This window comes from Schistocerca nitens, chromosome 3 (assembly GCF_023898315.1).
Source record: "Schistocerca nitens isolate TAMUIC-IGC-003100 chromosome 3, iqSchNite1.1, whole genome shotgun sequence".
In the NCBI taxonomy this organism is placed as follows: Eukaryota; Metazoa; Arthropoda; class Insecta; order Orthoptera; family Acrididae; genus Schistocerca; species Schistocerca nitens.
The window spans coordinates 874,812,133-874,837,088 of NC_064616.1; the positions used below are offsets into that span (position 1 = coordinate 874,812,133).

At 39.4% G+C, this 24,956-nt stretch overlaps 1 long non-coding RNA gene across 2 annotated transcripts in view; it reads right to left on the reverse strand.

The window, feature by feature from the left end:
• Positions 1–9,385: 9,385 nt before the first annotated feature.
• LOC126248917 (uncharacterized) overlaps positions 9,386–24,956 on the reverse strand; it is a 62,453-nt gene continuing 46,882 nt past the window's right edge. For both annotated transcript variants that reach the window (XR_007545557.1, XR_007545556.1), the window contains exon 5: positions 9,386–10,433. This is a non-coding gene — a long non-coding RNA (uncharacterized LOC126248917). The remainder of the gene's footprint in view (positions 10,434–24,956) is intronic.

Here is a 24,956-nt window from a genome sequence, read left to right on the forward strand (position 1 = left end):
AGAAAATTTTATAGAACAGATTAACAAGAATGATGTAGATCGTGATTCATTGATAGATGAAAACACCTATGTTGCAAGTGAGTTATGACCAAAATGGTCAAATATATGAATACCTGCTGTCTGTTCTATCAAATATGTCCAAAAGAACAGACACTACACAGAATCCACAGCTATGGTACATATTATGTAAATTGATCTCCAGCGGGAATAAAAAATTAGCGAGCAAGGAGGACGTGGAAGGGGACTACAGATAGGTGGTGCTAGATGTGAGCGTGGGTCAGCTGGGGAGCATGCTGAGATAGTTCACACATTTGCAATAAACACTTTGTCTGGGTGGTGAAGTAGTTAATGCAATTGCCTGGTAAGCAGAAGATACCCTGTTCATATCCCAATCTGGCATACATTTTCATTCATCACCACTGATTCCATATAAAGTCCTGGTGCACATGATATCATTAGTTCTTTTCCTTTTCTTTGTTCCCCCTCCACCTTTGCTTTACATAAAATTATAAAACTGCTTCTACAGACTCTGCTTGGGATTATGATGTAACACATCTTGAAGGGCTAAATTTACCTTCATTGTTGAACAAAAAACCAACAATAAACATTCCTTTTTACAGACAATGTCTATGTTTATTTTGTAAACTTATTTGGAAATTCTCTGATGCAACAGATTAGCTTCCAAAAAATTAGTGTGCTGAGCATACAAATAGTACACAAAGGAGAGAACTCACAGTTCAGGAACTAAAAACTTAGAACCTAGAGCTCAGGTCCATATCTAAATGTAAATGCAATATCTAATGTTATGACAATTAATCACTATAAGAAAATAATAGAAACCTTCACTACAATGATGATATGTTTCAGCCAGCAACAGACCAACAAACAAGCCAGGTTAAGAAAAGTTGTATAAAATCAGACCACTTATCTTGGCATTAAACAAAGACTGCTTTAAAGTCTTAACACCCTTCTATTTCACTTGCTGTTGATGAGTCAGTGGTAACATTGAAAGGTAAAAAAAGTTCTAAACGGTACATGCCTATGAAACCTATAAAAAGAGATTACAGAATTTGGTTCCTTGCTGATTCAAACACAGATTTCATTTCAAACTTTGAAATTTACATAGGTAAATCTGCTGCCAGTGGAGGGGAATTCAAGGACTGCTAGACGTGCAAAAGAGTGGTGCTGAAACTGTAAATAATTTTTTTAATTCCAATAAAACTGTTGTTTTTGACAATTTCTTTATAAAACTTAAACTAATGAAGACTTTGTGTTCTGCCTTACGGCAGGTCTTGTCATGGGGGAAGCCTCGTCAGAGAGGTCCACCGCATGAGCGCCTAGGGAAGTGATTCCAGTGGTGGTTTCCCATTGCCTTCCACTGATGATGATGAAATGATAATGAGGGCAAGACAACACCCAGTCCCTAAGTGAAGAAAATATCTGATCCAACCGGGAATCGAACCTGGGCCCCTTGACGTGACAGACTGCTGCGCTGACCACTCAGCTATCGGGACAGACTAGACTAATGAAAGGACTGAGAAAACATAGCCTTAATAGTTGTGTTATAGTCTGAGGAAACAGATGAGGCCTACCTGAATTTTTGTGAGTTGACAGCCTCATCTACGCCTTAAAGAGTACACATTTGCTGCCAAATCTGGTGTTGGTGCTGTTAAGCAGTGAGATAGCAAAGCAGTCCTTTCCCCTGCACATAACCTCAAAGACGTATTCATCAGAAAAAAATTGAAGGATGGATCCACACGTAGCTTTTCACATGGTGAACTAGTACATATTTATAATGGTCCTATGGGTGCTGTAGATTGTTTTGACCTACTAAGAAAAAAATGCATGATCAGCAGGTGATCAGTGAAATGGTGGCACTGACCATTATATTTTTTGTTGACATAGCCAGTGACAATTCTTATATATTATTTCAACTCTCAAGACGAAAAACAGGTAAGCTGTAATTTCAAATAAGATTAACAAGACAGTTGCTAAATGGATTTTCATCCAGAATGAAGAAGTGTCGATTGTCTACTTTTTGTTCTAGTAAGAAGGGTGTCACTGCAATGCCAGAGGCAGTCAGGAAGTTATATTCCAAAGGAGCAAAAGAGTAGGAGGCAGCATATGTGTTTTAGTACAAAAGATAGTGAAAAAAAGGACGAAACATGTTTGTTGTTCCTGTAATATGCCACTCTGTATTTCATCTTGCTATTAAAAATTTCATGTAATGTAACTAATATTCAATAATAGCAAAATGTATTTTTATTGGAAATAATAGTGGATTTCACATGTCTGTGTATTGCAAAAATGATTTAAATTTATTTACCCATTAAATAATGTAAAATACTGGTGCTAGTGAGGTTTGCTTGCAAGTGTTATATTGACTCCTAGTGATTCTGAGGAAAATGATGAGGGGGACATATGCATTCCATTCCTTTTTTAATGATATGTGTTAAACATTTGTGAGTCGCATATTTGCAACCCTGACCCAAACCGGATTATGTAACAGCTGAGGTAACTTAAGAAATTCAAAAAAATGAGTATAAACCACAAAATAGTTAATGGCTAGAAACAATTTTACTTCTGTAATAGATGTGCAATGAACTATTATCAGATTACATCTTCTAACCCTGGTGATTTTATCACAGAGCTTGGCTGACCAGGTTGGTCTTGCAGTTAGCAATTTACTTGCCTGGTCTTGGGGACAGTGAGCATTGCACCCATCATGAGAAAATAATTTCTCATGTGTATCACAGAATCACACAACTTAGAAATTTCAATATGAAGTAATACCAATACTTAATTTTACAAGAACAGCCTTTTAAAATGTATCTTTTCACATATTGTGAAAGGATTCACTACATAAAATAACAAGTTATCTGTCAGCAGTACAAGTAGATGGCAATAACAATTTATTTGCTCATTAGTGAAGCGAATACCAAAGTATACCAGACAGCAAAAGACTGAGATGCACTAGCTTTACACACAAAAGATGCTAAGTGCTTGTTGGTAGCTGTGGAGATCCTTTCTCAAAATACGAGCAACGCACATCAGGAAACATCATCATCATGAAGGGGTGTACATGGTCTGCAACCAGTGTAAGATACACTTTGGCCATCATGGTGATTGCACAAGTTCCACTGGACCCATGGATGTCCACATGAATGTTCCCCAGTGCATAATTGAACAGTCACCAGCTTGTCTCTGTCTGGCAGTACAGTTGTCAAGGATCTGTTCTCCTGGAAGATGATTTCATGCCCTCCACTGGCATAATGAAGAAGATATAATGTTTCATCAGACCATGCAGTGCTCTGCAACTGTGCAAACGTCCAGTGCCTATGGTCAAGTGCCCATTTCAGTCATAGTTGCCAATATCATGGTGTTAACATTGGCACATGCATGGTCTGTTGGCTGCAGAGGCCCAGCGTTGGGAGTGTTTGGTGCACTGTGTGTTCAGACACACTTGTATTCTACCCAGCATTAAAGTTAGATGTTAGTTCTGCCACAGTTCACCATGTGTCCTGTTTTACCAGTCAGCCCAGCCTATGACATCTGACATCTGAATGAGGGGTGGCTGCCCAAGCCCATGATGTCTGTTCATGTTTTCACCTAGGTTTCACCACATGTTTAGGATACTCACCGCAACACTCCTCAGACACGCAACAAGTTGTGCAGTTTCCGAAATGCTCGTGCTAAGCCTCTGGGCCATCACAATCTGCCCTCAGTCAAACTCATGTAGATAATGCACCTTCCCCATTCTGCACAAGGACAACATGCTTATTGATACTACATGCACTGTGCATGTGTCTGACTAGAAGTCATTCCTCACCAAGTGACACTGTTAGTGCCTGGATGGGTTTATATCAACAGTAGGTCGGGGTCATGATATTCTGGCTGATCAGTGAACACAATTTATGTACAACTGCAGGTTGCAGGGACATGGTTGACAACAATGGGAATTTAGGTCTGGCCATGAAGTGTGCTCAGGTAGACTTATGGAAAGATGACCACTCGCAATAAGTTAATAAGTTGTAAATCCGGGATTGAGTCTTGATCTGGCTCAAATTTTCATTGTCCATACCCACAACTGTGAATAAATTTCATGTATTTCATAATGGCCATAGTAGTCACAGTGCCTGTTCTTTCGGACATGCATAAATGTCTGAAGCAACATTGCATTATATTTATGAACAAGATAGGCATTGAAATGTCCTATTTATCCATGGACACCAGGCAACAATTTTAATTTAAAATGTCTTTGCTGTACGGTTATACATATAATGGATGTCCAGGCATAGATTGCAGAAACATGGTTGATGACATATGGAACTTTGGGTCTGGCCGTGAACTATACTCAGATAGCCTAATGATGCCACCACAGTAGCTCAGTGTGTTCAGGCAGAGAGCTGGCTGCCCTCTGTAATTAAAAAGCTGAGTGAAGTATTCAATGATCAACTTGAAAGGCTGTCCTTTGCTGTCTGCTCAGACTAAATGATGAGAGCAATGATGAATAAAATAAAGAGAGAAGAAAAGAAAAGAGTAAAGAATGGTACTGTGACTGCTCATGATAAGTGGGAAATCCGGGTTCGAGTCCTGGCCTAGTGCAATTTTTCATTGTCATCATTCCATTATACAGCTGATGGTTGTCCATATTCACAACTGCGAAAACATTCTATGTATTTCATATTTGTAAAATAATAGGGCATAAATGGTTAATAGGATGACATATAATGTGCAGAATATTGATAATGAGAGACACGGTTATGGTGATAGGTATAGTTTCAAAGAGAATATTATGTAGATATGTGTGGGTACGTAATTCTGTAATTTCAGACAAGTCAAATAGGTATGCTGTAGGGATTACAAAATCATATAAAAACCTCCTGGTATCCTAAAACCCCATCCCTAGGAACTGGTCAACAGTGCTGTGTAATGGATGAGCGGACTTTGTGGGCTATCAGTGTTCCATGAAATAGCTTTGCTTAGAGACTAAGTGGGACAGCATAGGAAGTGTTGCATGAAGCAGTGGGTAGGCAGTTTAAGAAGTGAATGCAAGCATGAACAGATGGATGAAAGTAATCATTGGAAAGTCATCATTGGGTGAAAGTAATCATTGGGAGTAATCAAAGTGTATATGTCAGTTATCGTAATTTATGTTCACAGCACATGTACACAGTTTTTGGAACCAGCCATTGACTAGAACTTGTCAAACTGTAGAGATACATGTCTTTCTTAAATGTGTCTGAGTTCTAGTTAGCTCTAGACAGATTAGCACCACACTAAATTCAGGGACTGAATTTCTCTGAAGAGGAAAGGTATGTTGCAGTGCTTGATGCCAAGGAATTTTAGGACACAGTGATCCACTTAACATTGTGAAGGCACATGGCTGATGACACAGCAGACCTGTAAACTTCCCCACACAATACGTCAGCATATGGCAAGACTTTGATAATGACAAGTTGAGCAGCATTGCATCAATCAGCTATGCATGCCGCTGCTGCCAGAGCATGACAGGATACGACAAGTAGCTGCCTACCAGCAGTGAAGGGGTCAGTGAATAGTTCAGTGACAGAGTGCTGTGGATCTGTGTGTCACAACAGAAGGCTCCTCCAACCACTCACTAGCCAAGTGTCTCAGGGTCTGAGATTTGATGCTTTTGGGCTGCCCATGGATTTCCGTACAGCCTTCGGCTGTCCTAAGCACAGTCAGTTCAGTCTGTGAGAATGCTGCACTAGCTGCCACCACTGCTCGCACTACTCGAGGCTGTGTATGGGCACTGCCTCAAACTCATCCAGTGTGGTGAGATAATTTCAGTAGACCCACAAAAAGTAATCACAAGGAGTCAGATCAGGTGAATACGGAGGTCAGTCCATCCCTGCACAAGTCAATTTGCAATAATACAATCCAATGACTATTACTGAAGTATTCATCAAGAAAGAAAAACACCTTTTTAGTGTGTTGTGGACTGACCCCATCTTACATGAAACACTCGGTGCCTGATCGGTCCTCCAGCACTAGCTGTATGGCAACAAATTGTTCCAAAATGTAATTTAATGTTCACTAGTGATCATTTCTCACATGAAAAAAAGGGCCAATAATGCCTCTGCTGCATACCATAGCACAAACAGTAACTTTGGGAGACAACGGTGGTTTTGCTTCACACAAATGGTGATTTTTGGAGTCCCAAAATTGCCGGTTTGCTTATTCATGACTCCATCCAGATGGAAGTGTGCTTCATCTGTAAACCAGATCCAGCGAACTTTAAACCTGAAGTATCAATTATTGTGAGAATCTGGCTTGTAAAGTGAACCCTCTGTTGCACAGCTTGAACAAGCTTTGGATTTTGAATGGAAATATGTGCTGGCTCTGTCTCAGTATTTTCTGCATGCTGCAATGCTTCAAACCATTCTCTACTGCAATTCATCAGATGATTTTACCTGGATTTTGCTGAATGGTCTGTCTGATCATGACATTCAAATGACAACCCTAAAAGTTGCCAACAGAAAAACAACACATGGCCATTGTAACCAAGTTAAACATGTTAGATCACTAAATGCTGAATCTATTTGTTTGTTCAGAAATAGTTTATGCCATGAACAATGGGAGGAAGTATACCAGGCTGACACAGTGAATGAGAAGTTCAACTCATTCCTGAACTTATTCCTTAAACATTTTGAAGCTTCTTTCCCCCAAAGACAGATTAAAATCAAACCAACCTGTAGTAAAAGGAAAGAGTGGCTAACTACTGGCATAAAAATATCATGTAACAAAAAGAGAGATCTGTATGTACAACAGAGGGCTAGTACAGACCCAGCAGTAAAGTTACATTACAAGAAATACTGTAAAATTCTAACAAGTGTAATCAAGAAGGCCAAACAGTTGCACTATGGACAAAAAGTTAGCAATTCAAACAATAAAATAAAAACCATATGGCACATCATAAAAAGTGAGACAAATAGGAACATAAAACCTGACAATAATAAACACAAAGCTGCAGCCTCAGATTTCAACAATTTTTTTCTCTCTGTAGCTGAAAAAACAATGAACCATAATAAACAGGCTCACACAGAAGCTATTGAACTACTTAACCACATGCAAATGACATCAAAGTAGCACTTCATTTCAGAAGTAAAACCCCTAAAGAAATTGAAAAAACGATAAAATTACTCAAAAACTCAGATTCCTGTGGATACGATGGCATATCAAGTAGGATTCTAAAATAATGTGCAGACTTGACCAGTTATATATTGTGCTACTTGTGTAACCAATCTATGGAAATTGGTGTGTTCCCAGATAAATTAAAACATGCAGTAGTGATGCCAATCCACAAAAGTGGAGCAAGGGATGAAATATCCAACTATCAGACCATCTCCCTGCTGTCAGTATTCTCAAAGGTATTGGAGAGAATAGTGTATGATAGGATTTATAGTCACACTACACAAAATGGCTTACTGGCTCCTACACAGTTCAGCTTTTGTAAGGGCTCCTCCACTGACAGAGCTATATTTAACCTAACAGATGAAATTTTAGGTGAACTAAATTACAAAAGGTATCCAGTGGGTATTTTTTGTGACCTTGCCAAGGCATTTGATTGTGTAGACCACAACACACTCTTAAAAAAGCTTACACATTATGGCATTAAAGACAAATCTTTGACTTGGTTAGAATCATACTTGCAGAACAGGAAGCAAAGGGTTGTTTTAAGGGTAACAGGAACAGCATTAACATCAGACTGGGGAAATATAAAGTATGGAGTCCCACAGGGCTCAATTCTTGGGCCATTAATTTTCCTGATCTACATTAATGATCTAGCAATCACAATTAACAACAGAGCAAAAATAGTAATGTTTACCGACGATACAAGTATCCTTGTAAAAGGACCCAACTCCACAATGCAGGATACAGCCATGACAGTCTCTACTCAAGTACACAAATGGTTCACTGCGAATAACTTAACCTAAAATATTTCAAAAACCAATATGATACAGTTTCTGACAAAAAATAAAGCTCCTGAAATACATGTTAACCATCACAAAATTAATGAAACCACACATACAAAATTCCTAGGTATCCAGATAGACAGTCACCTAAGATGGAAAGAACAAATTGATCAGCTGGTCAAGAAACTTAGCTAATTGTGCTTTGCACTAAGAGCTCTCCATCAGTTAGTGGACAGAGAAATAATGTTGTTGTCATACTTTGCATATTTCCATTCTGTTCTCTCCTATGGCATAATCTTCTGGGGAAATGCTACAGGTGTTGAAAAAGTCTTCAGAATACAAAAACGAGCAGTGAGGCTAATATGTGGGGTCCCTAATGGGACATCTTGCAGAGGTCTCTTCAAATCTCTCAGGATACTTACCATCACAGGTCAGTATATATACTCACTGATGTTATTTGTAGCCAACAACAGGGAACTGTTTCAGAAAAACTGTGACATCCACAACCATGACACAAGACAGGTGAAAAATTTTCATCAAGGCTCTGCATCTCTCACTAAAGTACATAGGCGAGTTACTGAGTCAGGTATAAAGGTCTTCAATAAGCTCCCCATCAATATAAAAAAGGAAATAAATAATGTACAGGTTTTCGAAAGGAAACTAAAATTATTTCTCATCGAACAAACTTTCTATAAAATGAATGAATACTTAAGAGTTATGATGTACAAGAGTGGGGGAAACTGCCTTAAAGATAAAGTGTGATGCTGTTACTTGTAGTTTAACTGAAATTTTGGTGATAAAATGTAAATTTATCTGTTTCATTATGAGAAAATGTGAACACCCATGTATCCCACTCTCTTGAGCATTCACTTAAACCTCTTCTTAAGGAATGCAGTTAAAACTTTTATTCATTCAAACCATGACCATGAAGAAAATTTACTTCCTTATATATGTCAGTAGCATAAAAATATGCACTGTCACTTACTCTACTATTTTAAACAATCACTTAAACTGTTTTTGGCATAATGCAGGCTTTAATACTGCATGCAAGTAATTGTTCTTGTAAAATAAACCAATGTCTATGCAATGTGATGGATAAATGTTAATGTACTACTGTAATTGCATCAATTGACTTGTCCTACATTACTTGTACACTGACTGTATAATATGTAATCAACAGGACAAAATAAATAAATAAATAAAAATAAAAAAATAGCATAGATGCACTGTGTTTTCCATAGACCCCTTACAAAGGGATCCTCAACGATGTGGAACAAATTGGGAAAACAGAAGTGCATAATAAATTTCTACAAAAGATGTGATACACTGATGTTGCTTCCATAGGTACTAAGTGACATGGTTGTGAATGATGTGGAACAAGCCAAAATTGTAAACACCTTTTATTCACAAATTAATACAAAAAAGTATCACAAACTTGTAATTGTATTCACACTAGTCTGCATAAGATAATTATTAGGCTAGTGTAGCCTCACATCATCAAAAGGAAACCATTCATAATTCTTACTGTGGAGATTATAATACTGCACTTAAGAGGTGTAGAGAAGAGATATTACATAGGAAAGTACACAATGTAGTAAAATTTTTGATAAATTTAAACTGTGTATCTGGCCAGGTCTGGAACTCAAAACTGTAACTGTTGAGTGAGGTTAGCACTCTCATCAAACCTGTGCTTGGAGGGATCAGTTCACATGAGCATTCTACTGGTCGAGCTTCAGCTCTGAGTGCCTTTATAGGACATTTTTTTCATTCAGGAATCTTAAAGGCTTTTTCTCGTTCTGGAACAAATATTTCTCAGTACTCTTGATAGATTTTTCTTTTGAAAATGTTTTCTTGTTTTGAGCTATTCTGCTTTTTGTGTCAGTTTTAATTGTCCCATATGATGTTAAAAAATTCACAACTATTTGAAACTAGAAGTCTGCATTCTTTAATTCATGGCATCTTCTTTTTATATACACTGACCACTTCCTTCCTTCGCTTTTATTCCTGTTAATATGCACTTTGGATTTATTACTTAGATCAGTGTTAATACAATGAAGAAAGAAAAGGAGATTAGAGTATAACATCCTCTCAATGCATCATCAGCAAACAGCCACAGACTGCTGCATGCCCTGTCTACCAGATAATTTATGTATATCTAAAATAACAGTGGTCATATCACACTTCCCTGGTACACTCCTGTCGATACCCTTGTCTCTGACGAACACTTGCCTTTAAGAACAACCTACGGGGTTCTGTTATTTAAGAAGTCTTTGAGCCACTCACATATCTGGTAACATAGTCTGTATGCTTGTACCTTTGTTAACAGTGAGCAATGTGGTACTTTGTCAAATGCTTTTCAGATATCTAGGAATATGGACTCCACCTGTTGCCCTTTATCCACAGCTCACAGAATCTCATGATGTGAGATAAGGGCACATTGAGTTTCATCATATGAATTTCAATTTCAGCAGCATGTTCCCACATCGGCAGCAGCTGCAAAAAAAAAAAAAAAAAAAAAAAAAAAAAAAAAAAAAAAAAAAAATTAGTATATATTATACAGTCATACACGAATTTACCTGTATTTAATTAATAAAAATCTGCAACATTGTCCTCACTGGGAGAGGAGTGTGGATTGTCTACAAGGTCCTTCATGCACAAACTCTTTCCTGCTGTGACATTTACTTTGGAATGGTCTCTGCGAGGTTGGGTGTTTCTCTCATGTCTCATGGATTTCAAAATACACTCCTGGAAATTGAAATAAGAACACCGTGAATTCATTGTCCCAGGAAGGGGAAACTTTATTGACACATTCCTGGGGTCCGATACATCACATGATCACACTGACAGAACCACAGGCACATAGACACAGGCAACAGAGCATGCACAATGTCGGCACTAGTACAGTGTATATCCACCTTTCGCAGCAATGCAGGCTGCTATTCTCCCATGGAGACGATCGTAGAGATGCTGGATGTAGTCCTGTGGAACGGCTTGCCATGCCATTTCCACCTGGCGCCTCAGTTGGACCAGCGTTCGTGCTGGATGTGCAGACCGCGTGAGACGACGCTTCATCCAGTCCCAAACATGCTCAATGGGGGACAGATCCGGAGATCTTGCTGGCCAGGGTAGTTGACTTACACCTTCTAGAGCACGATGGGTGGCACGGGATACATGCGGACGTGCATTGTCCTGTTGGAACAGCAAGTTCCCTTGCCGGTCTAGGAATGGTAGAACGATGGGTTCGATGACGGTTTGGATGTACCGTGCACTATTCAGTGTCCCCTCGACGATCACCAGTGGTGTACGGCCAGTGTAGGAGATCGCTCCCCACACCATGATGCCGGGTGTTGGCCCTGTATGCCTCAGTCGTATGCAGTCCTGATTGTGGCGCTCACCTGCACGGCGCCAAACACGCATACGACCATCATTGGCACCAAGGCAGAAGCGACTCTCATCACTGAAGACGACACATCTCCATTCGTCCCTCCATTCACGCCTGTCGCGACACCACTGAAGGCGGGCTGTACGATGTTGGGGCGTGAGCGGAAGACGGCCTAACGGTGTGTGGGACCGTAGCCCAGCTTCATGGAGACGGTTGCGAATGGTGCTCGCCGATACCCCAGGAGCAACAGTGTCCCTAATTTTCTGGGAAGTGGCGGTGCGGTCCCCTACGGCACTGCGTACGATCCTACGGTCTTGGCGTGCATCCGTGCGTCGCTGCGGTCCGGTCCCAGGTCGACGGGCACGTGCACCTTCCGCCGACCATTGGCGACAACATCGATGTACTGTGGAGACCTCACGCCCCACCTGTTGAGCAATTCGGCGGTACGTCCACCCGGCCTCCCGCATGCCCACTATACGCCCTCGCTCAAAGTCCGTCAACTGCACATACGGTTCACGTCCACGCTGTCGCGGCATGCTACCAGTGTTAAAGACTGCGATGGAGCTCCGTATGCCACGGCAAACTGGCTGACACTGACGGCGGCGGTGCACAAATGCTGCGCAGCTAGCGCCATTCGACGGCCAACACCGCGGTTCCTGGTGTGTCCGCTGTGCCGTGCGTGTGATCATTGCTTGTACAGCCCTCTTGCAGTGTCCGGAGCAAGTATGGTGGATCTGACACACCGGTGTCAACGTGTTCTTTTTTCCATTTCCAGGAGTGTATCTATCAATGCATTGGAAACCATAGGTTTAATTTCTTCCAAGTCAGAGTTGTTTTGTACAGGTAGGCAGCTTAGTACCCACTCTGGATTAAAAGGCCAGATAGAGATAGTACATTTTCTGAATCCTTAAAGTAGATTCTAGCTTACAGTTTCACATTCTTGTGAGCCTTTGATCTTATCATAGAGGGTTGTTAATAATATCAGGAAACAATCTTTTGACAAAATTTCTCCTTTTTTAAGCATTTTTCCAATCATCCAAACCGTGTCTCCAATATTTCTTTAACCCTCAGTCGGTGTCGTGAATGTTTTATGAAGTAAACTGTGTCGTGGGGTATTTACATACCCCAGACTCATCGAATTTTCTAGACAGGCATCTGAACATAAATATAAAGTAATGAATACAGGCTGTTCCCATTGATATTTAGTCTTTATTGCCATCAAAACAGCTTTGCAAAATCAAAACATAACAATGGCCTTTTTAAAAATTAATACCTCCTTAGCTCACCAGCTTCAAATTGCAAAGTATCTGTTAATTACTGAAAAAAATTTAAAACATGACTTTGGAAATTAAGAGCAGTTCAGTTATGTGCATTAGTGTTCAAAATATCAAACGAAACAAAGGTTAATCAGGTAAGGTTCAATTTAATGTAATTCCACAAACCCTGAACTTGAGCAAATTTTCATTCATTCATACACTCGAAACAGATCGAGTGCCTACAGGATGCACAAATATGTCATTTGGAGTTTATACAGACCACTTCAGTCTTCTTATCCAATGATTGAGGACACAGGAAACACCTCTTCTGCTTCACTGGACCAACATTTTGCACTGAAGAAGGCAATGGCTTATTGAGAATATGTACAATAGAACCTCTGAGTTCTCTAGGTAGTCTTGAATTGAGTAATCTGTCATTTAGGTACATCTCACACAGTTGCTTTGAAAGGTCCTTTAGGAAATCAAATCTTGAGGGGGGTTTATTATCCCTGAAGGCTGAATAAAGTACATGTGAATTTACACCACCAATGTTAAAAATTCCAAAGAACATTGACATTGGCCAATGACAGGTGCACCAGCTAGTTGAAAAGGTCATACATTTTTTATCTAATCTGTCAACACCTCCTTTTGCTTGATTATAAAAAAGTATTATTTAAGGTTTGCCTGTCTCATTGCCCATGCTTTTATAGTGATGCATAGATGAAATTAATACCATTGCTTTATTTTTCTTGGGCAGATATGAAACCAGGGTCTTGTCTTTAGTAAACCCATATTCGTTTCAATGACATTGTGCAGCGAAATATATCATGACTGGTACCATTGGTAGCAAAGAGAAATTCAAGATTCTCTTTATTGTAGTATAGTACAGTAATCCAATAAAGGCCTTCATTTCTATCAGTGAAACATCTTTCAATTCTGTTCTGGTTTCATCCGCATATCTACTTCTATATTGTTTGATTTTCTCATTTGTGTGTGTTACAACTTCAGTTAGCATTTCTTTTGAAAAAAGGCATTCCCATACCTGCAGTGGTGTATAAGAATGGCCAAGATGTTGCACATTCCCTTTGAGTCCAGGAAGATGTACTATAATATTCTGAGCAGACATTTGAACATTTCTCTTAGGTTCCACTGTTTTCCACTTATAGCAGTTGCATCCATAGAAAGTGTTCTGTTTTGTTCCTTCTCTAACTCGTTCACACTCATCACTTTCTGATATATCCAGTTCTGATTCAATATCGTGTTCACCGTTGCATTCAGGATCACTTTTGTTGGCAGTTTCAGCATCAATTTATTCAATATCTTCCATCTCATGTAACCACTGAGTGATAACAGTCTGAAAATCAGGGATCAGAAACACCTACTCTGGCCTTGTTAGCCATGCTGAGTGATATTTCTGTATGAAATGCAAAATATAAAGCGTTTAAAATTACTGAGTTCATAACACAATTTTCTCTAGTTCTTGTGTTGTGGTCATGAAAATCTCTGTTTAATGGTGCTATACAATTTACCATTAAAAGAAGTATTGTCTCATGTATGTACAAGCTTGGCACAGTTAATTCCTATTGCAATAGTTGTGCTGTACATCTGTTGGCTTTCTTTTGAAGTTTTAAAATTATCCAAATGTGTAGATTTGCTGCTTCCCCCATATTGCTATACAGTAAAATGTGTCTGGGTAGATAAGTTTTTAGTACATTTTTAACAAGTTTTCAGTGTCCATCATACAGCTCATTCTCTTCATTAACAATATATTTTACTTATTTCTGATCAGATCTTTAAAAAGTGATTTTCCACGTCATAAATTTATCTCTATTCCTAGAAAACTATTGCAGTCCACTTCTTCTAAGTCTGCATCCCCAATGCTCGGAGTAAACTCCTCTGAGCTGTTAGTCCTGTGTCTTTCAAATTTTGTACACATTGTTTTATACCTGTTGATCGATAAATTATTTTCTTTAAAATACCCTTCTGCCATATGCATATTCTCACTGGCTCTCTTTTCCAAATCCTTCACTGAGTCACTACATACTAGTGAAGTTGGATCATCAGAATACATAATTACTTTTTCATTTTCTGTGGTGGTCATGCGATTTATACACAGGGTGTCCATAATTAAAGTTCTAGTTTCAGAACATATTAGAAAGGGAATCACTGCTCAGAATAACATCAAATCTGAACAGTATATTATTGATGCAGTGGTTAACATCATGGGGGAAAAAATAACAGAAGTTTTAATAATAGCTGGTGCTGTAAGTGTCTTAACATAAATAAGGTCAGCTAAATAAAACAAATAAATTGCGATACAATGGCTATGATTTAAACTGTAAATTACACCATCTTTATTTTTCAATATCCATGACTGCACAATTTTGACAGTCGACAGCTGTTACATAGTTACATAAGCCCATCAACTACGGCAAAGTCGTACCCTATCGCATGGAAAAAATTGGTTTTTAACTGTCCTGACACCAAAAACTGCATAAAAATCAAAATGACATCAGTTTCTAATTGTTGTGAGACTGGCACAAAACATGTTCAACATGCCACCCACTGTTTTCTGCCATAAGTTGATATTAAGAAACAGCATCTTCCAGAGTGTCTTGGGGGTCACATTCAGAATGCGTTGCACAATGTGTGCCTTCAATTCAGCTACATTCATAACTGGAGCACTGGACACAACATCTTTCAGATGATCCCACAACCAGAGTCACATAGATTAAGGTCAGGTGACCTGGACAGCCAGGCTGTAAGGAAATGACGGCTCATAATTCCAGCATTTCTGAAATGCCTCTGCTGCAACCACTTCACTGGCTGTGCAAGGCATGATGTTCATGCAGAAATTTCTGTAGCCCATATTCTACAATTCTGTGTACTGACATGTCCTTGGAGATGGAAATGTGCTTCATCTATCCACAGAATGTTCCAAGGCCATTCACTGTCCACTATCATGTGAGCAAGAAAATCCAGAGTGAACATTTGTCTTGCTGGCACGTCAGCAAGAAGCAACTCCTCACAGGGGTGATTTCGTGTGAACAGCAACGCAGGATGCTTTGCAGGATTTTACGCACCTTGCTCACAGGCATGTCCAATGTTCAGTCAATCCTCCCCGCACTATATGTTTGCACACCACCACTTGGGCCCTTCTACAGTGCTGAGGCCACATCTTCCAGATACGTGGGATCAACTGCTTTCCTCCCCCTGTCGCATTTCACTACAAAAGAAGCTATTTTTTTATTTTTGTTATCATTTTCTCCAGACCCTTAGCAGACATCAGACCAGTGCCTTTTTTCATACCCTTGAGTGTATGGAACTTCTGCAGGGCTACTGGTGCACAGTCACTATTCTTGTAAGAGGGCTTTAACAGCAGCATCCTTCATCGAGACAGTACTGTTAGACATCTTGGATGCAAACTGAGGAACAGCCATGTGCCACCCCTCTGTTGGTGTGTATATTCTGATGCTTAAAGCACCATCTATTGGTTAAATTTTTGTCCCCCCCCCCCTCCCCCCATGGCATTTCCCCTCCTTGTCAATAATATTCTGTTCAAGTTTTATGTCAGTTTAAGCAGCGGGTCTCTTTCTACAGTGCTCTGAAACTGGAATTTTAATCATGGACACCCCATACAAGATAAAGAGCAGATGTTCCTGTACTGAACTCTGTGCTACTCCATATTGTAACTGCAGAAAATCAGAGTAGACATTTTTCTCTGTATTTCTGGATTTGTGTTTTATTTCAACACACTGTTGCCTAATATAATTGCGTAGGCTTCCACGGCCAGAGTCAGTCGACATAAAAGTTTTCTGGGTTTGGTACCACGTCATAATGTAAAAACTACTGCTGCTATAGAAAAACCAACGTTTTGGCCACGATTGCAGCGGCCAGAAGAAAGCCGAAACATTGGTTTTTCTATAGCAGCAGTAGTTTTTACATTATGACACGGTACCAAACCTAGAAAACTTTTATGTCAACACTGTTGCCTGTTTTCAAGAAAGGTTTTTATTATGTCTGCAGCTTTTCCTCTTCTGCCATAAAAGTCCAGTTTAGCATGCTGTGGTGGCTGTGCTGGCTATTGGGTGACTTTCCATGTCACCAACCAATAAGAATTCACTAGACAGAAATGGGTGACATTTCCTCAATTACGACCGAGCATTCTCTTCGAGACTCTGTGTGTGAATTTAAAAGGTTGACAACTGATATTGTTGCTTAATACAGTACATCAGAAATACATGCAAAAAGATGAGACTGAGTTATAAGTGGCACAAGAAAAGGTGGTGGCTGGACCCTTTCGTCATGTATTGGTTTGGTGCACAACACTTTCCATTACCGCTGCAATCTGGCAATAGTTTTACCATAATTTTGCTGTAAAGCCAAATGTTGCAAATTGTGTTGGCAACACCAATTGTGGATTGTGGCAGCATGTCACCTCTCGTGTCTCCCCTCTCCAAAATGGCCTAAAATATTCCCTTAATTCTGCCACCACTCATAGAGCAAACCATCTGTATTTTGAGCCACTTATAACTTTTTCAGTCACATCAGATGTCAATAGGAAGGAAACGGGACAAAGTCAAGTGAGACATTGAGTAAGAACTTAGAATTGAGGTAAATCTTACTAGGAGGAAATGTAAAATTGGTGACCTTTTGGCATTAATCATGGATTTTTCACAGGAGGTACAAATTTATGGTGCTGAATCACGAAAAACGTAAAATCGAAGAATGTAAAATCAAAGTTTCACTGTATTGCAGTTGTGGATCTTTCACTTTTTCTCCTTCCCTTGTCAATATTATACTTGGATCTTTTAAACAAGTGACTCTTTTCTGTTCTCATTTATATAATTACAGACCATTTTAGAGATCTGCCAGGAAAGCTTGAAGAGTCACATTTTAGAGGTATTAGATGTTTGTATTTAAAGTTTTTGGCGGCTAGCCTTTGCTTCTCTTACCATCCTAGTGTGTGCTTTCTTCTTCCACCTGTAAGCCTCATGGCTGTCGTGTCCTTTATCTTTCTGGTAATTTTCACTGAACTCAGTCAGTTCATCCCCTGCTTTTTTAATTTCTATGGTGTACCATTTTCTGTTTGGTTTACCCACAATAGTTCTGTATTTTTTAGGACAAGATATTTCTGTGCAGTGTCTAAATACACCACAGAAAGATTCCCAGCTCTTTTCTACATTGGCCTCTATGTACACATCATCCCATTTTCTGCTTTTGGTAAAATTTCTAGTCCACTACATTCAGCCACTATGTAGTCCTCACAGTTCAGTTGTTTGTCCAAAATGGTCTGCAACAATAGAATTCAAAACATGAACTTTTTGTCTGTGTGTAGGTATATTCGATGAACATGGTCTATTAAAGTGCTTGATGTTTCTGTATATCTTGTTGGATTTTTTTACACAAAACTGGAATTTTATGTCATAATGTTATGAAAACTTCTTGCATAGCCACTGATTTTCAGCATACGGTATTTATATTTAAGTCACCGGCTATCATTATAAAAAATGTATTTTTTCATGATTTTATGAAGTAGCACATTAACTTGCAATAAAAAGTTTCAATGCTTGAGCTAGGTGAACAATATATTCCTATTAAAAGCCATTTTTCCTCCATGAACTTTTTTGTACTGCTGCAGCTTCAAATCAAAAATCTGTGCAATTTGAAATCTTTTGTGGATTGCAGTCCTCTACTTTGCTGTCTACATATATTGCTACTCCTCACTTTTATGCTCAGTTTTGGAATAATATGCTACATTTTTTTATCCCATTACATTGAAAACCTTTAATTCATTCTGCTTTAAACCATGCTCTGTCATTATGAAAATAATGCTTACTTAAGCAGCTAATAAGACTTCTAATATTCTGATTTGTTAGAGGCACACTGGACTTTTGATGCAGCATTTTTAAATTGATTTTTTAAAATCTATTGCTCTCCATGCTATATCACATTTTCCCTACCTCTGGGTACCAAAATGTTTGGTCCATTTGCGTGGACTTTTTGTTCCTGGTATATATTCCCATGGATCCATGAGCTGCTCCAGCAGCTGTCACAAGATCTACAGTTGATGTTTGCACTGCTGTTGCTGTTGATGCTGGAAATACTACTGATCCTGTGGTTGATAGCTAATCTTTGCAGAGAATGTTCCCTCTTCTTTTGCAGATGATGCCCTCTGTGATGGTACGATAACAAGTTCAATAGATGAGGTAATTTTAGATAAATCTTGTATATCCGCTTGTTGGGCTGCTGGTGAACAAGTTTCTCTTTCACATTATCAGCATAAGAATGTGTTTTAGTCTGTTCTTGTTATTCCATATTCAACAAAATTTGAGGATTGGTTCTCTTATTTAAATTACTGATGTGTTCTCTTATTTTATGGCACAAAAATCTTTTACCTGTGTTGTTTAAGTGCATGCCATGTTCCATGGTTCTTTCATAGGCATGCAATTCATGAAAAGATGCATTCGAAAACACATAAGACATTTTATTTAGTTTCCCATTCGTGTTTCTGATTTCTTTGTTAAGACACAAAGTAGGAATTAAATCATAGGTTGTGCATATACAGGAGAAGATGACATTTACATTGGTAGCCTGTTGAGGGCTTTCACTGTTGCTCTGGCAGCCTGCTTTGCACTGTTATGATACATATCATTAAATTCTCCTATTAAGATAATGACGTCATTTTCCATTAGCAACTAGGATAGTTTTTTTGCAGTCTTTTATTACCTCATACATGGGGGCACCTGGTTTTATGAAGGATGTTACAATGAACTTCATTTCACATAGTTTCTGCAAAAGGGAAACCAACAACAACATGGTTTCCCATAGCTTCTGCAAAAGGTAAACCAACAGCAACACGGTGCACCAAAGCTGTCTCCTCTTCATTTCAAAATACAGTGGGCTTGTCACACTGTTTTTCATGGCCCAGTTGTGAAGCCTATTAATTAATGTTCCTTTGGCTATATAATACTTTTTAGAAGCTGCAGTTATCATTATGGTACCATTTTTAATTTAATGCTAATTGGATATTTTCTGGAGTAGCATTGTTATAGCTTCTTGTTGAAGATAATCTTTTATGATTTCTTGGCATATTCTCTTCACATTCCTACTCCCTGAGAGCACAAAATACAGTATTTCACATAACTAAACCTACCTGTTGTGGTATAAGCCTTCAGTAGCTGCACAGTTTCACTGGATTGCCACCTAAAAATGCTGATGTAGGATCTGTTATTAAAACGAGTAGCTAGAAACCACCTTTTAAGTTCAAAATCAGAAGTTCATCAATCTTTCATTGCATCCTTAAGATCATACTGGTGATGACCACATCTGTTATGGTCTCTAATAATGTTTACACATAGGTAGTTAGTACAGGCATATGAGGAGCTTAATAGTTCTTACTTTGTCAAAAAGCAAAATTGCACACAGTACAGATGATGTGATCACTCACTGCTTCACATGCAGTTAAGTAGAAAAGTCACAGAACTGTTACCATAGTTGCAAATATTATTCGACTTAATGGTAACACATACATTTTGATGTCTACTGTTCACAACTATAAAATATGTTCTCTTAGGCTGAATTAAACAAACAGAAAGACAACACAAACAGTTCCCAAGGCTGGGCTAAAATGCAGACTAGCTAGCCTGAAGCTATGCTGAACAAAGACTAAAAGCCGAATGCCCAAAATGACAGCAGGCTGAGCAGGAGAGCAGACTGAGTAGAATTAATAGACTGAATGAAATAGCATGGGTGTTTGCCTTAAAAAAAACTTGCTTCTTTAATTTACGATAGATTATAAATTCTATACTTGAGAACATTTGTCTTTTATTGGCTATTGACTTTGTCATTATATTTTATTTTCATATTATTTTTCATGATCAGCATCTAAGTACTAATTTGTGCTTACATTGTTGAGAATCCCTGGTTTATGACCATGGGATTCATCATGTATACTGAAATTTAGTTCCTAAAAATTTATGAACTTTTACTACGGACTCTTGTTCATTAATATTGGTGTCAACTGATTCAGAAAGATCAGGCTGTCAGAATCATATCAGCAGATACCTGAAATTTTGGCTATAATTGGCACTGAAAATTTGTACCTGGAGAAATCTTTAGTTAACAAGATATTTTTAACTGGTTACATTTGGGCTAATGTAAATACAGTATGAAAAGAGGAAAAATAGCTCCTTAATTTTAAGGTGGTCTTTCTATCCAAATTTATCTATTAGCTCATAAGATTTTCCCTATGGCTAGACATAAGAATTTTTATAAATGCAATAATTGTGATGGCCATCATTTCTGATGAAACTAATTGACTCACTGCAACCAGAACAACAAACTAAACAATCAAAATAATAAAGTTTAGTGCAGTGAATTCGTTTCAATACTTTTGACAATTTGCATAATGTGTGCTTCATTTAGGAACTTTAACATCCAAATTTTTAAAAGTGAGTTAGCGCAAATGTTATATAGACCTTGATACCTGAAATAAGACTGCACAAAGAGTAGAATGGTGGTAGACAACTTGCTTTGTCACAGGTGCTATAACATACAAGAAATGCCAATGAAATGGTTATTTTTGTGTAGAGGGGATACTTCGACTACTATTCAAAGTGTTGCCACATAACCTAATGAACATGCAGTGCTCAAGAAAATGTACGTTTTTACATTTTACATGTCAGTTATTATACTAGGAGCAATCAAAAAGTTTCCATTTGAAGGCCATACAGTCCAGAATCGATATGCCAACCAGGCAAAATTGCCATGACCCTCAAAGCAATCACCCCACCAATGAACCAGTTTGAAGATACATGTTTGGTAAAATACCATATCCTGCTGCCTGAAGTAGTTCATAACTGCCTGCTGCACATTGTCATGTGACAGAAATAGTCAAAACTTCAAGGCCGTTTTTCAGGGACCAAAGCCCTGATAACAACATGGGGAGAGATGGGGACTATAGGGTGGCTGCTTGACTGTTGCCCACTTGCAATGGATGAGGCTGGCCTTCCAGTCTGACCAGTGTCTTGCGTCAAATTGCAGCCAGCACGTAATTTTGTGCACCATTCCACAATGAAGGTTTTTGATAGACATGCTGCCCCCATACAAATTATTCATTCTCGGATGGATGTCTACCAGCATTTCTCCTTCAGCAGCCGAGAAAAGAATAACACTATGTTGGTCCTGTTTGGATGCATTTTGTAATAATGTCTCCATAGTTCATGTTTCCCCATTTACTGCATGCAAGTCAGAAAGACATGAATGCCACACTGATTCCTTCCTACATGTCAGTGCTTATATACCCACACTGGAGTTGCCCAACATTGCATATACACAGCAGCAATGCCCTCAAAAAGAAACTTGCTGATCAACTCTTATATAAAAATTATTATTAGTTATATTACTACTATAGCAACCCAGGGTAAGTAGGACCACTGTGGTGTAGAGGTGGTGGAATGATGAGTTGTGGAGGTGATGGTGCCGGCCAAGGATGGCTAGGAAAACTCTGCTGCGAGATAAAATAGATTTTATTCATTTTGGGTTACAATTCTGGTATGTTGTGACATCCCTGGATTCTCCCTCTGGAGACACGTGGTCCACCGGCATGCTGATGACATCAGAAGCCTGCAGCAGTGGGTGGCCATTTGACATCCACATCCTGCTTTGCTGACACTGTTTACCTCACTCAGCAGTGCACGCCTGAACCAATTGTATGTGACCCTGAGTGCACAGTGCCAGTGCCACATACATCCACTAAATTCCCATAGGCAGTCACAGCTGCTGGGTTACAAGCTCACTCTGGTCAGAAGGGATGGTGGCAATACTCTTAACTGCAAACTGCTGCCCCCCAAGGCAGAATTTTGGTGCTGCTGTGGCACATGGGGGATGGCTCCCCACTATGCAAAGTAAGGCTGTAGGATGGACTTCAAATCATACGCTGAACTGGTGCAGCTGGCTGCTGGGACCACCTTCAGCTGCTCGCTGGCCCATAGTGTATTGGAAACTGACATGGACCTGATGTCTTGGACGATATTGCAGTGCCTGTGTTATTCTGATTACAACGCAAAGTTCCTTTGGACATGCCTGGATGTCCAAAGGAACAGGCACTGTTATGAAAAATATAAAATGAATTTGTAATTGCGAATAAGGACTTCTATCGGCTGTAGAATGGAATGAGGCGGGATTTGAACCTGGATTTCCCACTTATCATGAGTAGTCACCTTACCATTTGGCTATCTGTCCACGACTCATGGCCAGACCCAAACTTCCACATGTTGTCAACCATGCGTCTACAATCTGTACTCGTAAATCCATTATGTATATTCCCGTGCAGGTCAAACATTGTACTTGAAAGTTGCTTGTCCGGGACTGGCAGATAAAGACAAAATTGCAGTGCCTGTGTTATTCTGATTACAGTGCAAAGTTCCTTTGGACATGCAAAGGAACTTGGGCCAACAGGCACTGCAATATCGTCTTTATCTGCCCATAGTGGGCAAGTGACTTTCAAGTACAATGTCTGACCTGTACAGGAATATATATGATGGATGTACAAGTACAGGTCGAAGACACGTGGCTGACGAATCTGGGTTTGAGTCCTGGTCCGGCACAAATTTTCATTGTCATAATTCCATTCTACAGCTGATGGTAGTCCTTATTCACAATTGCAAATTCATCTGATGTGATGTCTTGGAGGCTGCTAACAAATTGCACCTCTGTGTCCCAATCATGTGGAAATATACTGCAGGCCAGCCTATCATTGCATGGCCTTTCTGCGATTTCACTACGATTGCGTGGCTTTACCTGGCCACCTTGCAGTGTATGTGCAGGCTCACTTGTGAAATTACATACAGGTGCCTCCAAGCCTGCCCGCTTGCCCTGCACATGGCTGCAATGGAACTGCTTTAATTCAGCAATGCCCAAAATTACAGCATTACATACCTCTTCTCTTTGAGACGACTGGGACCCCAGGTCTGAACCTATGGCTAGACTCCAACAGAAGACTTCACCACAATGTCATGACATAGGTTATTTTACAGTTTTTCCTCTTATATTCAGCAACAAAGCACTGAAAGTGGGGTACATTCTTCCTATAATTATCAGCCCACTGGCTTCACTGGTCCTTATGCTACTAAGTAAAACCTCCAGACACATTTGAGCAACCTCTTAACCATTAACACTTCCAAAACATTAAACAAATAGTTACATGAATATCCCCTTATCACACCCTAGTGGCACCTCATAAGGTAAGCAACAATGCTTGTTTCAACACTACGCAAGGTTGCTTGCCCTTTGAATCACAACTAATTACATACTGTAACATAACGCTCTTATTATTATATCTAGCTTTTGCACTCATCATACCTTCTCATTTACAAATGGTTAACCAGTCCAGCAGTATTTCATGTACTGGAGGATCACATCGGCAAGTGGCCCTTTGCCTGAGGTAGAGGAAGGCTGCGCAAAACGGATTGAACACTAACACGTTGCCTGTGATTTTGATGCTTATGGTCTTGCTCATGTGTCACTACTCCTGATATTGCCGAACATATGAAAGCATTTGTTCTACTGAAACATGCCACTCTTACATTTCTATTAGCTGGTTTAAGGACAGGATTAAGTTAGGATCCAATGTCTCATTCAGGTACGTCAAACATTCCCTGGAAGCATTGCTAGTGGCTTCTCCAGCACAATTTTTGGTGTGTAATCTTCCACTTTTTTCCCTGTGTAACAGAGGCTGATAGATAAAACACTGGCCGCGTTATGTCACAGTCTGTCCCATTAATAAGTATTCCACTCCTGTACTGAGCCAAATGTTCAGCTCCCATGAGCTTACCTCACTCTTAGTAGCTTCTACTACCACTTTGGTACTGTTTACAGAAAACATCCAGTATGAACCTGCTTGCTGAAAATAGGGTCGTGGCTTCAGTATACCACTTGAACAATCCTGATCTGCTTTATCTAAGTAAAACTGCATCTTGCACATGCTGGTACTTGTATGCACCACCCAGATTGGGAAAATAGTAACACTCTCCCTCTGACAATGTTTGAGTTTAGTTAGCAACATCACTGCATAACTATCACCATCTTCCATGATCAGCATAACCTCCTGTGTTCTTACTTGGATGAATCTCACCAAAGCTCAGAGTCAGCTAAAGTGCTCAAAGATTGCTTGTGAGTACCACATCCTCTTGCCTTGTAAAAAGTAATCTGGTTTCCAATGGTAGTACCTCCAACACCTCCACCATGTTCCCTGCAAAGAGGTGCAACACTGCTAAGGTGAGGACTCCACTCATCTTTTACTTTAACCTATGGCAACCTGGGAACAGGGAACTCCGATCACAACCCTCTCACCTACAAGAGGTCTGCTGTTGTACA